Source organism: Callorhinus ursinus, unplaced genomic scaffold, assembly GCF_003265705.2.
Source record: "Callorhinus ursinus isolate GAN/ISIS: 27379988/994484 unplaced genomic scaffold, GSC_fseal_2.0 scaffold4, whole genome shotgun sequence".
In the NCBI taxonomy this organism is placed as follows: domain Eukaryota; kingdom Metazoa; phylum Chordata; class Mammalia; order Carnivora; family Otariidae; genus Callorhinus; species Callorhinus ursinus.
Window position 1 is genome coordinate 121598179 of NW_027397066.1, and position 15510 is coordinate 121613688.

Sequence of the window (15510 nt, forward strand, 5' to 3'; positions counted from 1 at the left end):
TCTCAAATAAATAAATAAAATCTTAAAAAAAAAAAGAATTGCAAGTTGAAAATATTTCCCCCAAAGAACTTTGAAGGCACTGTTAGAGTTTTTCCTTGCTATCTAGGATTGTTGGTGAGAAACTGATGCCAGACTGCTTATCAATCTTTTTTAGAGGATCTCTTTTTCCACTGAAAGCTTGTGGAATTCTCTTCATTCTTCGTCATGGTGAAAGTCACAATGATAGTTCTAGCTGTTATTAAAATTATTTCATCAGTTTTGCTAGGGACAGCCTAATCCCTAGAATCTGTGAGCATGTTACCTTGCATGGCAAAAGGAACATTGTAGATGTGAGTTGAAGATCTTCAGATGGAGAGATTAGCCAGATGGGTCCAATGAAATCACAAATGTTCTTGTAAGGGAAGGAGGGAAGCTGGAGAGTCAGAATCAAAGAAGGAGCTGGGACTGGGAAGCAGAAGTGAGAGAGAGGGGTCAGATGGAAGACACCATGCTGCTGGCTTTCAAAGCAAAGGAAGGAGCCACAAGTTAGGGAATGCAGACAGCCTCTAGAAGCTGAAAAATCCAAGGAAACCGATCCTCCTCTAGAACCTCCAGAAGGAACCTGCCCACCCCTTGAGTGTAGCCCAAGAAGATCCATTTTAAACTTCTGACTTCCAGACCTATAAGGTAATAAATTTGTGTTGTTTTAAGCCACTGAGTTTGTGGCAATTTGTTATAGCAATAATATGAAACCAATACAGATTTCTGAGAGATTTATTCATCTTTGTCATCCAGCCCTTCAATTGAATGCTTTATTTCAGATATCGTATTTCATTTCCAAGACCTATTATTCCTTGATTGTTTCTCTTCTATAGGATCCAATTCTTACTTTGTGGACATGTATCTTCTTTCGGATAGAGTATCTCAAAGTGAATCTCAAAGTGAATATCTTTTATTTTCAAAATTTCTTTTTTTCCAAAAATTTTTGAAATATCTTCTAATTTTTTTTTCTTTATCTGCTACAGATTTTTCTGGGTTTTTATTATTGTTGTTGATGTTTAATCTTGGACTTTCTACATCACGGTGCTTGCTTTTCTCAAATGTTTGTTGAACTGCTATTCTCCATTCATCCTAAAGAAATAGGCAATCAAAAGGCTGATTAGAAGCCTAACACCCTCTGAGTGTCAGCAAGGGGCTTGTTGACCAGGAGGGGTCCCTTCATAACCATTATGTTAGGGGCATCCTAAATGCCAAAATGAGTAGAGTTTTATTCTGGAGTCCAGGACCCACGGTGGCTACCCAGTTCTTCCCAGAGAGTTTGCTGTTTAGTGCCAGATGCTGTGCTAGATGCTTGGCATATAATAGCAAAAATAGATGTGTTTCCTGTCCTCACAGAATTAACAGTCTTGTGATCATACAAGAAAATGTAAAATTATGACCAGGGTTAGTGCTCTGAATGATTGGGACATTAGTCTATGAGAGTGCATGGGAGCTTGCTGACCAAGTCTGAGGGATAGGCGAAGGTTTCTGTAAGGAACTGACTTAGGAGTAGCTTAACTTTCAATACATGCCAGTGTATATTTTATAAACATGGATGTATAATATTATTGCATATATGGATTTCCTAAAACACACACCACGTGAGAAATGGTCAGAGTAGGAGTGAAAATTGTTCAGCCTAAGTGTCGGGAGACCTGGGAGTCCCGGAGTCTTTGAGTTTCAGCTTTGCCAATGGATGGCTCTCTGGCCTTAGACAATTCGACTTGACTTCCCCGGGGCAAGAGTCCTTTTATCTGTAAGATGAAGGGATTGGATGAAATGATCTGTTGGGTCATCTTCTGATCTAAACGTCTCTCAAGATATGTACATTTCATTAAGAGTTTTGTCTCCCTTAAGTGTCTTGACTTAAGAAATAATTCTGCTCAGGTCAGGTACATATACTTTGCAATTCTAAGGATCATTTGTTCAAGAAATATCTTTTGAGTGCATATTATCTAATTGCATGAGCATGTAGAGAGAAACAAGGGAACGACTAAGCACATGTGAGTAAGATGAGCCATTTTAAGTGAAAGTAGAAATATATCTCTATGTCGGCAAATACGTATTTTCTTTCTCAAAGACGTGTTGACTGAACAGGGTTTCAATCAACAATTATTTTTTGAGCATTAATTATTCCTTTGGGACTTTTGCTGCTGACTTCACTTTAAATTGTAAAAGTTTCTAAACTATTAACATACAATAGTGTTGACTGCTCTTGAAGGACTGTTCATGAAACTAGATTGAAGCTTGTGTCTATGTGCATGTGTGCATGTGTATGGAGTTTATTTATTGGCAACAAAAGCCCTCCTTGGCAGCAACACAAGATCTATTTTCTAAGTCCATAAAAACATCCTTAGAAATGGACTGAGTGATTTGGCAAATTGAAAGAGAATACTTCTACGTGATCAATAAGCCAAAATAGATTTTAGAATTAAGCTAGTTCTGTTTCTTAAAGTGTGTGATCTTTAATCCTCTATTTGTTTGTGCTTATTGTTATACCTGATCAGAAATGTTTATGGTTTAGAAACAATGATATCCCTAAGTGAATCAACTGCCCATATATTTTTTTAAATAAAGATACACACTTCCATCTTTGAAATTAATTTCAAAGTATGCCTGATTGTGTCCCTACTTCTAATTCCTACTTTGGAGTAAACCCTCTATCCTTCAGGAGCTTAGAGTTGGTGACCCACCGGGTCCTCAAATTTAAGAGAGTTTATTTCACCAGAGGAGCCGTCCCTCTACTCACAGTCAGTGTGAGAACTCAGGTGCAGTGTACTCGCACTGTACCTTGCAGTGCGTACTCGCAGAAGTACCTTGCTGTACTATGACTTTTATAGGTGTTGCTGAGGCAGTGAGAAAGGAGGAGACATGATGACAAGGGCAGGGGAGAGCCCTCACTCAAGTCCTTGCAAAAGACTATGGCTTTCACCAACTCATCCTTTCCTTCCTGAAAACAGTGGTTCCGCCAAGTCAATCCCTTTTGATCTCCAAGGGCCTTTGAAATAGGAACATAATTACACATAAGGTTTTGGGTGGCACATGGAAATACTTAGGGAGCATCATCTTTGGAAAAGATGGTGATTTCTCTACAGATTTCAATTCAAAAGCCAAATTCCTTTCCTGGAAGATGGTTTGCATTTTTCCCATTTTCTCCCTTGAACTTTGAGTTTCTGTTGCTAACCACCATCAGTCGTCCGTCCAGAGTGTGCAAGAGATGACAACCAATGCACAAATAAATATACGTGAATTGCTAACAGGTGTCTCTAGACATTATAGTCACTTTTCGGGATTCATCTAAGAGCTAGGTCATAGGCAAATATGTTAGAGACACACATAACCTTGATCAGCTGTGGCTCTATCTAAATAGTCAAAATGCAGCTGTGGAGGGATTAGGAAAAGCTGACCAAATCCTTCCTTAAAATAATGGCATTAAAATGCAACCCAGAAGAGATAAAACGAATGGAGACATTTATGTATTTCCTGAACCTACAAAGTCTGTGCCAATAGTTCAGACCTGCATTTTAGTATTATACTTACATATTCACAAATATGGAATTTTTAGCCATTTAGAAATAATACTGTAGACAAATACTGGCATGGCAAGAAGTTTGTGGTAGACTGTTAATTTAAACATCAGGTTTCAAAAGTGTGTACAGAATGGTCTTCTTGTAGTATATAAATGTGTATATTTATAATAAGAAGAGGGCTGAATTGATACCTAGATATTGTTAACAGTGACAACCCCCAAATGGTGGGATCATGGGTGTTTTACTCTTTTTGCTGATCTGTGTTTTCCAACTTTTCTTCCATAAGATCACATTGCTTTTCTAATAAGAAAAAAAATTGTCATTTAAACATACTGTATAACAAAAAGTGTTAAGATCATTTGACAGCAACTGAGCCACTGATAACCTGCAGTGATCGCATAAAACAGGTGAAAAACAAACAAATGGCAATATAAATGATTCCTTTCATTCTGACACCAATTCCAACGTGTGGGTTTTTTCCCTACCACCAAGCAATTCTCCAACACTGCTGGGTGTTCTACAATTCAATTCAATTCAATTCAATTCAATTCTGACACTATCTACAAGAGATCACCTCAGATCCCATGGGGTCAGGGTTCAGTCCTATGACATCTCTCACCCCCCACCACACACACACGCTTCAGATGCCAAATGCCAAGTCCAGGTTGTCATCTGTGCTTCTGACCCACCAGCTATAGATCAGAGGTTCCCACGACCCCTCCTTGGGCTTGGGTAATTTGCTAGAGCAGCTCCCAGCACTCAGAGAACCATTTTACTTACTAGATCACTGGTTTATTACAAAAGGATATAACTTAGGACCAGACGGAAAGCTGCAGAGGGCAAAGTGTGGGGGAAAGGGCAGAACTTTCAAGCTCTGTGGACCAGCCTTTCTCCCAGCACCTGCACATGTTCTGCAATAGAGAAACTCCAAATCCCATCTTTTTGGGGGTTTTATGGAGGTTTCATTATATAGACATGATTGATTTAGATCATAGGCTACTGGCAATTGATTCAACAACCTCCAGCTCCTCTCGCATCTCCAAGGTCGGTGGGATGGAACAGGTATTTTCAACCCTCTTAGCAACTGATCGATTCCCCTGGCAGCCAGCTCCCAGCCTTATGTACTTTCCATAAGCCACCTCGTTAACATAAACTCAGGTGAGGTTGAAAAGGGTTTGTTAAGCATATCAACACACTTGCATTGCTCTCATCACTTAGGAAATTCCAAGGGTTTAGGGAGCTCTGTGCCAGAAATGGGGATGAAGACCACATGTGTATTTCTTATTATAAATCCCAATCTCACAATTCTGTAGGGCTGGCCTTTCGCAAAGTGTGCTTCCCAGACCACAGGTCCCACAAAATGCTATGTGAAAAATAAAAAAGAAAGGAGGTCCATACCTGATACTTGGAATGTTTTGTTTCAACCTCACAGATGATGGTAAATGGAATCCTACTTCACTTTGATTTCATTTGGCTCTAAAAAGTGTTTTTCTAGTTTGGGAAAAGCATTTGGATTGCTTTCTTTTATTTTATTTTTGGAGAATATGACATATAAGGATGTCCCATACTGTCTTGGATTTCCCCAATGAATGAAAAAAAAATCAAGTGTTAAAATCAAACTTGTTGATTAAAAGATTTACCCCACAGTTTGGTCTTCTTAAGAAGTCCTGATAGTGACAATACTTAAAATGAGAAAATTTACACTCTGGCCTGATAACCTGAGGCTATTAAAAAATAGAATATATCATTGAAATGTGCCACTTGAAAACACTACTTACTTATTTAAAAAAATTGCCATTATCCGTGTCATGAGGAAATGCTTCTATCTCATCCCCGATTTCAAAAGCTTGTCTAAACACTTTCACCTTGATAAACAGTTTACTTCTGTGTGGAAAAGAAGGCTTGTACTGACTGACAGTTTCTTCACAAAGCAGGCTTCAAAGGTAAACACTCAGTGACCACAGTTTGAACACATTAACCATGTTCACCAACTATGTCCTGAGATGAAGCAATAGGTAAAGGGACAATTTCTCCAACGGGCAAACACTTCCTTGTTGAAAACATGGCTGATACCGTGGGTGTCTTTCCAGCCTGCCTCATGGCTTACAAAATAATTGCCAATTACGTGAGATATCTCCTCTAGCACGAGGGCGGAGCGCTAAACTCACCGGTGAGTCCTTGAGCACCTCCCTTCTCTATATTTCTGCATATTTCTGCCAAGTGTTGATTGATACTCTGCACATCTGTGATTCTTGCCAAATGTCTGCTAGTGGGCACTCATGATAAACATTGCCCTTCTGTGCTATATGCCATGAATATTACATGATGTACAATGGCACTCTTCGATTACGAAATTCCCAGTACTAATTTAAGTTTCTTCCCGGGCATGGTAATTATCATTAGCCTTACAGCTGGATTTATAAACCTTTTAGCAACAGGGTGACTTCCTTATTTGTTGTTGTTGGTGGTGGTGGTTTTGGTTTTCGGTTTACAATTTCGAATAATGTTTCTTTAGGTTGGGTCTCTTCACCTTTAAATGACAAAATTTATCAATTTCATATTAGAAAGCATTATTTTATGCTTGTTCAGGAAAAACTCAATTGGTTTATCAGAAAGGTCACTGTACTTTGAAAGCAATGCAAAAGCTTCTGTGGCTTCTTGCCATTCCTTAACAAAGTTTTGTAACAGACAATGCAATAGAAACTAGAGGCAAATTGATTGCTGGTCTGATAAAATCCAATTTTCACATATTCATCAAGATTCCCTTGTTCTAGCACACATGGTTTCATGTTCGATATCTGCATTGGACTCTTGTTCACCGTTTACAGGGCTCTGTTATGTTGACGTTATCATTGCAACACAACTCTTAACACTTAACTACCTGTGAATACTTGATTTATTTCTGTGAATTGGCCATCATAACATGCAATAAAACACGTAAAACTAACAGATGTAAATAGCACTTCAATGTATAAAATGCAATAGTCAAGGCAAAGGGCACCATGAACGGAATAGTAGCTGGGATGAACAACTTTTAGGAACATAATGATTTTTAAGTATGCAACTAGATTTCCAGAGAATATAATAAATTAATCTTAACTTTCAAATTTACAAAATGAACATGAAATTGTTTCCTTGCTCTTTCCTTCTTATAGGTAGTGGGGGGAACACCAATGACCCATGGTTTGCCTGTGAGCAGCACTTCTCTGTGGGGTATGTTTTGGGGTGTTGGAATGGCTACCTGGCAAAATAGCTCATCATCCAACTAGCCTGACATCCAAAATCCCCAAGTCATTTGTTATTCCTCCTACAACTTCAAGATAGATCGAAGGATTTTTTTTTTAAGATTTTATTTACTAATTTTTGAGAGAGAGAGCAGGAGCTGAGGAGGGGACAGAGAAAGAAGCAGACTCTGCACTGAGCAGGGAGCCCAACACAGGACTCGATCCCAGGACCCTGGGATCACAACCTGAGCCAAAGGCAGATGCTTAACCGACTGAGCCACCCAGGCACCCAGATCAAGTGATTTTTATTAAATATCATGAAGCCCATAGCATGAAGATAAGCTATAGACATGGACTATATATATAAAACAGACAGTCTTTACCTTCCAGGTCTTATGATTCAGATCTTAAATAAATAAGCACAAATAAATTGCAAGCTACCAACTGTGGTAAGTGCTGAAGGAAAAAAAAAGATGAGAGAGAATAAGAAAGTGGTGGGTGGGGATGGAAAGGTCCAATTTAAACTGATGGGTCAAAGGCAAGTTCTATGTGAGTTATTTCCTTTGAGATCCTCAAAGACGAATAACCCATGGGAACTTAGGGCATGTTCTTTTTTCTTTTTCTTTCTTTTTTTTAAAGATTTTATTTATTTATTTGGCAGAGAGATACAGAGAGAGAACAAGTAGGCAGAGAGGCAGGCAGAGGGAGAGGGAGAAGCAGGCTCCCCGCCAAGCAGGGAGCCCGATGCGGGGCTCGATCCCAGGACCCTGGGATTATGACCTGAGCTGAAGGCAGCTGCTTAACCGACTGAGCCACCCAGGCGCCCCCATGTTCTTTTTTCTAATAATATTTGTGTAATGTAGAAGTAACTAAAAACAGCGCTTGTTCCTTTGTTCTATTACTATTATTATTAGTGTTTATGTTATGGACGCTGTTCTAGACTCTGGAGGTATACTTGTGAATGAGACAGACAAGAGTTCTGTTCTCATGCAGCTTCTGTTCAGTGTTGAGATGCTTCTCAGAATATGAAAAAAAATATGACTAAACTCTGGAGTAAGCCATTAAAAAAGCTTATGAGGTATCATTTCATCAATAAGACAAATTCACCATGGGGATAAAGAAAAGTACTCTTGCCCAACAACACTCCACTGTCATCTGACCGAATGTTTAGATATATGTAAAAAGAAAAAAAAGTATATAACATTCAAAACTGGTGATCAGCAACATAGGAGATAAAACCCTAAAATGGAGCTGGTATATCAGGTATTATAGATCAATGATGCTAACTACTAAAATCATCTTACTCCTCTTCTGATTGAAATTTGGCCTCAAATGGAAATTGGCCTGTAGAGAGAATTATTCAGAAGTACACGTTATATTTTTATAACCAATCAATAAATTGGCGTTCTGTCACACACTTCAGTGTCCATGAGTGTGCTTAAAATGAGTCTTTACCTGAGAGATCATAAATCAAGTGTGAGTCTGCCAGGCTGAAGTCTGGTCCTGGATAGAGAAGAGCAGTCAACCACGGGTGGCACACCCTGGTAGTCATGTCGGGTTGACCAGCAGGCTTTCCCCATGAGACTCCTGGCTTAGGGTAACTTCTCTTTCCAATCAGCAATTTGCATTAATCAATAATCAGGAGATATTTGGGAGGCACTCCATCAATTATCCCTAGGGAGGAAATAATGATTTAAAAATGTGAGGTAAGAAATGGTTATTTCAAGGCTCAGAAGAAACCATTTTCAAAACATTGGCTGATACTCCAAAGAACTGTCAGAATAGACAAAAAATGTTGGAGAAATTGAACCTGCAACTTTTGATCCTTTCCTTTTATAAGTATAGTTGCTTTCACTATCAGTAGGAAGACGGGCTAACACAGCCAATGGAGTTCTTTTAATTAAGTAAATAGACATTTTTATTTGTTCTACAAGCTGAAATAATGTATGAGATTAAAAAAAAAGCATTCGGCAGTTCGGTCTCGTCTCCCTTTTTTCTGAAATTGAAAAGAAACAAAATAAGCACATTTGGATTTGGTGTAAAAGGGACTAAGGATATTTATCATAGACAGTTTAATATTAGTCTTCTGAGACCAAAGCTACTCTTTCCAAGTTCAGCAGAAATACACAAACAATTTGATAAATATTGAATTATGCTTCAAAGCAATTCTCATACTTTAATATAATCTGTTTTTTAAAAATGTATTTCCTTCTACTTTGAAATAAAAGTCCATCACCAAATACAATTTAAAAAATACATTGAATTGCTTTTCATCTCAGCTTAGGGAAGAGCCCTTGCTTGCTTTTATAGCATCACCTTTAGCAATTTTTCTCCTGAATGAGAGGAAAGGAAGCTTGAATGTTTCCAGAGAAATGTAAAAACCAGGCTGCCTGTAAAGTGATATGGTCATGTCAGATACATTGCACGTACTACTGTCAAGTTAAGACAATGTATTTAAAGACATTTAAAATTAAATTATGACAACTATTTTGGAAAATTGATTTTTCATTTTATGGACTTTTGTGTAAACTGGAGAATATTTAAACATTTGAAAACATTGATCCAGTTTTTCTACACCTTGCACATTAGGATCACCTGGTTGGGAGAGGGGTAGAGGGTGGGGAGGGTTGATTGTAAAAATACCGATGCCCGGTTCCCACCCCTGAGATTCTGGCTCCCCAGTTGATTATAATCTGTCATCAAAGTTAAGAACCACTGCCCTAAGGTAATAATTGTAGTAATGTAACCATTTGAACAGAAGTCCAAAATGCATTTAGGTTTAGGTTAGGTTGCCAGATAAAATAGAGGATGCTTAGTTAAGTTTGAATTTCAGATAAATAACAAAAACATTTTTAGTATTTGGAATATTGCATTAGATGCTGTATTTTTATTTGCTAAATCTGGTATCCCTACGTTTTCTTTGCTTAAAACCTCTTTGGAACAAAGCTGTTTATCTACTATTGGAGTTATTTAGAAAAGACTTCTCTGGGTCTGATGACAGCAACGACAAAACTGGGTAAATGCGTTAGATGTTCTCCTGTTCTGGGGTCCTAAATCAGCTCATCTCCTCTCTATACTTTCAGAGTGTTCCTTCTGTTGTGTCCTGCTTCTAATGATACCAGTTCTTTTTGGGTTCCCCAGACCCAATCCCAACATGGGTTGGGGGGAACCCCACACAAAACACTCACTTCTGACACTGTCTACCTGGAGACAGCATCAGATCCCACAGGTTAAGGGTTTAGTTCTACAGGACTGTGTCCCACGTATGCCCCACGCATGCCAGTGGCAAGAAAGTCCCAGGCTGGTAACGTGCTTGTGACCCACTGGCTCCAGATTGGAGGTTTGGAGGTTTTGGCGACCTCCTCCTTAGGTCCTTTTAGTTTGCTAGAATGGCTCACAGAACTCAGGGAAACACTTAGTTTACCAGTGTATTAAAAGATACAATAAAGAATATAAATCAGCAGCCAGATGAGGAGATGCGTAGAGCAGAGTATATGAGGAAGGGGCACGGAGCTTCCATGCCTTCTCTTAACTCCCTCATTCCTCTCCCCAGACGCAAGCCCCTCCAGCTCCTAAAGGTAACCATAATAGTGACTTTTAAAATAATCACTTTTCTATTTTTTCCCGTAGTTTCCCCACCCAAGTATGTATCCATAAACATTATAATTTGCTTATTTTTGAACTTTAAACAGAATCATGTAGCATAAAGATTTTATATCTAGATTCTTTCCCTGAGTATTTGGTTGTTGTGACTCATTAGTGTTCACCCATGTAGCAGATTATTTATTTGAAAGTATCACAATTTATTCATTCTACTGTTAATGGACATTTGTTTCTTTCTATTTTAGGGCATAATGCTTCTGTGAACATTCTGGGTTTTTTTAAGATTTATTTATTCATTTGAGAGAGAGAGAGAGAGAGAGATATCACAAGCGGGAGGGGCAGAACGAGAGGGAGAGAGAATCTCAAGCAGACTCCATGCAGAGCACGGAGCCGATGCAGGGCTCAATCCCATGAGCCTGACATCACGACCTGAGCCAAAACCAAGAGTTGGACACTTAACCGACTGCGCCACCCAGGTGCCCCTGAACATTCTTATACGTTCCTCCAGGGACATGACTGCAAACATTTCTTTGTGGTATACACCTGTGAGTGGTATTACTGCATCATAAGACTTGCATGTGTACAATTTCATTTTGAAATAATTTTAAACTGTTAGAAAAGTTCTAAAAATGGGGCCCCTCCTGGCTGGATGTGGAGTCTGCTTAAGATTCTCTCTCCCTCTCCCTCTGCCCCTCCCTACCCTCAAAAAAAAAAAAAAGAAAGATTGTAAAAATGGTACAGAGAGTTCCCATATACCATTCACTAAGATTTCCCTAATTATAACATTTTACATAATCATAGTACTGTTATCAAAACCAGGAAATTAATATTTATATAATACTATACACTAACCACACACCTTATTTGAATTTTGCCAATTTTCTTCCTTTCAATACTTTTGTATCCTTACATTTTAGATGTGCCCCTTGTAAAAAGCATATGCTTTGATTTTTTAAAATCCAGTCTCAGAATCTGTCTTTTAACTTGAGTATTTAATCCATTTACATTAAATATAATTCCTAATAGATAAGGGGCTTATCTGTGTAAGTCATTATAAACTACCATTTTATTTTGTGCTTTGCGTTTATTTCTTCTGTTTCCTTTTCACTACATTTGGGTCTTCTTTTGAGTTGATTCGGTCATTTTTATCATTTTGGTTTCCCCCATTCCTTTTACATAGAAATTACAATACAAATATTTAACTTACTGAAACCTAAAGTTAATCAATATATTTATCTACAAGGACCTACAACACTTTTAAGTCCATTTACTTCTTGTGCCCAAATAACATTTCATTATTTTAATAGATTTTAAGTCTAAGTTGTTTTTCATTCCACTAAACCTATCATTTTTGTTTGAAACATGCAATACTTGTTCACATTTACTCATACCATTTGGTCCTTCCTCTGCCCTTTATTTCCTTTTGCCTATTAGGCTCTTCCTTTCAAATCACTTCCCTTCAGTCCGGATTATATCTTTTGCAATTTCTTTTTTGGGATTTTGGAGTGGTTGTAAACTCTCTCCATTTTTTGTTTAAAAATGTTTACTTGATGTAGGATTTTAGATTAGTGATTTTCTTTCAACAATTAAAGATATTTCACTATCTATGGGCTTTCATCATTTGCTGTCAATCTAACCGAAGATTTTTTAATATAATGTCTTTTTTTTTTCCTTCTGGCTTTTTAAAAAATCTTAAGTTTTTGTTTTCTGCAGTGACACTATGTTTCCAGGTGGAGATTTATTTTGAGTGTTTTGGGTATACTTCTGGAAAATTCTCAGCCATTATCTATGCCACATCTCTTTTTCTTTCTTTAATTGGAACTGTTATTAGATGTGTGGTAGACTTTATTACTCTAAGCTCCATGTTACATAAACTCTTGTTCATACTTAACACCCCTTTGTATCTCTGCATTCAGAATAATTTCTTCTTACCTGTCTTCAAATGCACTAATTCTTTTTTCAACTACTTCTTAATAGAAATTCTGTTAAATCTCCAGTTGAGTGTTTTAATTATTTTTTATTTCTACAAGTTCTGTTTAGTTCTCTTGCAAATGTGCTAGCTTCTATTTTATAGTTTTCTATTCTCTGAAGATGTTTTAAACTTGTTTTTTATTTTTAAAAACATAGTAAGCATAGTAATTGTATTATCTGTCCCTGAAAAATTCAAATAGCTAAATTCAACATATGTTTTTTGTTTCTGCAGTTTGTTGTTTCTGTTGGGTTTTGTTCTTGGTGATTTCCTTGTAGCACTCTGTTACTTTTGACTGTGAACTGCTTTTTGTTTTCCCTTGGAAAATTATTTTTAAGAATTCCTACAGGCTGAAAGTGAAGATATTTTTGTCTCTGCCTGGTACATAAGAACACTACCAGTTCAGAAAAAGCTTAAATTCATGCCTTAAGGGTTTTGGAACCACTTTGGTGATGTAACTATGGTATGCAAGCTCCTGAAGCATTCATCTGGTTAAAACTTCTCAGGGATGGTTTTCATTTCCCATCCCTGCTCTGCTTAGAGCTAAGAAAACCTTCCTTGCAGAAGTGGGGTAGGTTAACTTTTGGCTCATTCTTAGACTGAGGGAATATCCCTTGAGTATCTTGGCTTTATTCAGGGAGGGTTTCCTTTTAGATCTTCACCATAGGTAAACACTGGGCTTTGATTTCCATTGTCCACACTCTGCAGGCCACTAAAGTGAAAATTTGCCTAGTTTAGCAAAGGCTCTTAGGGCAAAGCAACTGAAGTGCTCTGCTAACATCTCTGAGGGTCCTCCTCTATTTAGATTTTGGCCTGGAAATTCCTTACTGTCTCAGCAGATCTGTGTTGCTTTTATGAACTGGTTTTTTGTGTATTCATTTTTTAAGTTGTTCTTCCCTCCAGGTGTGAGGGTTGGCCTGAATAATGTAGCCTGCCCTATGATTGGAAAGGTAGGTCTTATTTTATAATTTTAAAAACTATATTCAACCTGTATTTCTATCCCCTTCCTCATTTTAATGTACTAGTGTGTGTGTGTGTGTGTGTGTGTGTGTGTGTGTGTGTGTGTGTGTGTTTTAATTAGAAATTTCCAGGGCATTTCTGTAGTACTTTTCCTCCAATGACACAAATCTTGGTCCACTTATACCTCTTAATAGTTTTTATTTCACGGTTCTTTAATTTCTGTTTTTACTTTTATTTGCTTTCTTATGATTTTTTTAAAAAAAATTCTAGCTAAAAAAAGTTCTAACTTATTGAGTTAAATACTTCATTTACTTTTTTTTTATGGCTTAAAATAGGAGGTTTATTCTCTCATAGTTCTGGAAACAAGGAATCCAAAATCAAGGTGATGGTCAAGCTGTACTCCCTCTGAGGTCTCAGGGAGAATCTTTCCTTGTCTGAATACCTCATTTACCTTTAAGCTTTCTTTTTTAAGTAATGAAAATATTTAAATAATAAATGTGTTTCTGACTTCAACTTTGGATACATCCATTAGTTCTGTTATTTCACATGTGCCTTTTCTTAAGGGTTGTAGTTTTGATTTCCCTTTTACCCTAAGACTTATTTGGAATCATTTCCCTCCTCCGTTTTCAAACGATTCCCTTTCCCCCCTCTTGTTTTTTGTTTATTATGGATTTTTATTGTATTTTATTATTTTTAGAGAGTGTAGCCTGTTTAGTTTTAGATTTTAAAAAAATTACTGAGTTTTTGTGGCCTAATATTTATCAATTTTAACATATATTTTACAGGCACTTGTCAAAAAAAGAATCATATGTAGGGTCTAACATTCAAGATATTCATAAACATAGATATTAATCTTTACCATTGTAGTAATATGAGGGATTTTTTTCCCCTAGTTGGTTTGTCAGGCCGTGAATTCAAATGACATAGGGACGAAATAAGCAGCTTTCTTAGGGGTTACATGTTTAAGCCTATTTTCTTTTAAATTTGAAGACATTTCCCTTTACATTTCTTTAGAATGCTTAATATTTTCACTAACTAATGATACTTTAAAGAGTAAAGCACATGGTTAGTGTCTGTAAAAAGATTATTTTCTCTCCCTCTCAAATTTTTACTTCCTGTACCACTTTCAACACTGAATACATCAACTCCATGGTCTTTCTGTGCTTTGTCTCTCCAGTAAGCAACATCATGACTGCGTTTCTTCTTTATGCTTTGGACTGTCACTGTGTCAATTTTTTCCTAATTAACCGCATATGCAGAAAAAAATGAGCAAAAATATAATCTGTAAATAGTATTTTGACTTTAGAAAGTCTCTTTTTACTTTTTTAAAAATCAGTATATTAATGATTTATTATTTTTTTTTGTAAAATGGCTCCTCATAGAAATTTTGAAAACAGCACCTGCAATATAAAGAAGCAGAAAAGAAAGGTGCATATAATCCCATCACTCCAAGGCAACCACTGTTAACTGGTCTTGCTTGTTTCCTTCTATTTTTTCCAGAACTACTTTTACATAATTGAGATCAATGTTGTATTCTGAATTTTCCACTATGATATATATTTTCCATTATTAAAAACTATCCATCAGACTTGTTTAAATGTCCTGATAACATTTCATTATTTACTTAATGTTCCTTTAATGTTATAATTTTTAAAATCTCTATATTAATAATGTTTCGATGGATTTCTTTTCTTCTTCTGTTTTTCTTAAGCGATACAGGTGGACTTGGATCTTTCCAGCTGCATCGGAAGCACCTGAAGGGCCCTATGCCCAGAGTTTCTGATTCATTCTGGGATGGGGCCAAAGAATTTGCATTTATAACAACTTCAGGTGATGCAGATTGTCCAGGGATAACATTTTGGGTCACTGGAATAGCTGTAATGAACAGAATGCATACAGATTAGTTTCAATACATTTCTGAAAAACAATGCTTCTTCCTTCCACAGTAAGTTCTATCTTTGATATTGCAGGGGGAAAAATAATAATACTTATCTTGGTTAGAAAAAGAAATAGTAATGTCTATTAAAAGGTTCTCTAAAATCCTTACTCACTGGCTTTTGCTACCACATTTGCACTTACTGTGGAATCTTACTTATTCATTTGACCCTGGAGCTACATCACTATACAGCTGGTCTCTTTTTTTCTTTCTTTCTTTCTTCCTTCTTCTTCTTCTTCTTCTTCTTCTTCTTCTTCTTCTTCTTCTTCT

General features: G+C 37.0%; 1 long non-coding RNA gene across 1 annotated transcript in view; it reads right to left on the bottom strand.

Annotated features, from left to right (window-relative positions):
• Positions 1-381: 381 nt before the first annotated feature.
• The window catches only part of LOC112826106 (uncharacterized), a 30974-nt gene continuing 15845 nt past the window's right edge, over positions 382-15510 (bottom strand). The window contains exons 2-3 of the long non-coding RNA XR_003208848.2: positions 8228-8446; positions 382-1110 (exon numbers count right to left, since the gene is read on the bottom strand). This is a non-coding gene — a long non-coding RNA (uncharacterized lncRNA). The remainder of the gene's footprint in view (positions 1111-8227; positions 8447-15510) is intronic.